Genomic DNA, 425 nt, shown 5'->3' on the forward strand with positions numbered 1-425 from the left:
CGAAGTCGATGACTACTTTCTACCAGACTGAGTGTCCTACGACACGTTCGCGATGCGATGGCTGAAAGCCAAGACCTGCAGAAACAACATGCAGATGAAAAAGGAAGAGGCAAAGTAGAAAGCTTTAAGCTCGGAGACCTGATTTTATTAAATTCTTAAAACCTTCCTACATATGCAGCCTCTGCTACCTTCCGAACGAAGCTTCGTCCACGGTTTATCGGACCGTTCAAGGTTGTGGCCAAGCGGGGCCTAGCGTATACGCTAAACCTTCCCAAACATATGCGCACCCACCCGGTGTTTTCGTGGGTTTGCTGAAGCTGTATCGGGATCCGGCGCATGTGAACGCGGAAGCTTTGGAGCCAGAGCGAATCCCACGGACCCTCGTCCATCCAGAAACTGAACCAGCAACTTGTTTTGAGCACGGA

Source organism: Plasmopara halstedii, assembly GCF_900000015.1.
Source record: "Plasmopara halstedii genome assembly, contig: Scaffold_444, whole genome shotgun sequence".
Taxonomy (NCBI): Eukaryota; Oomycota; class Peronosporomycetes; order Peronosporales; family Peronosporaceae; genus Plasmopara; species Plasmopara halstedii.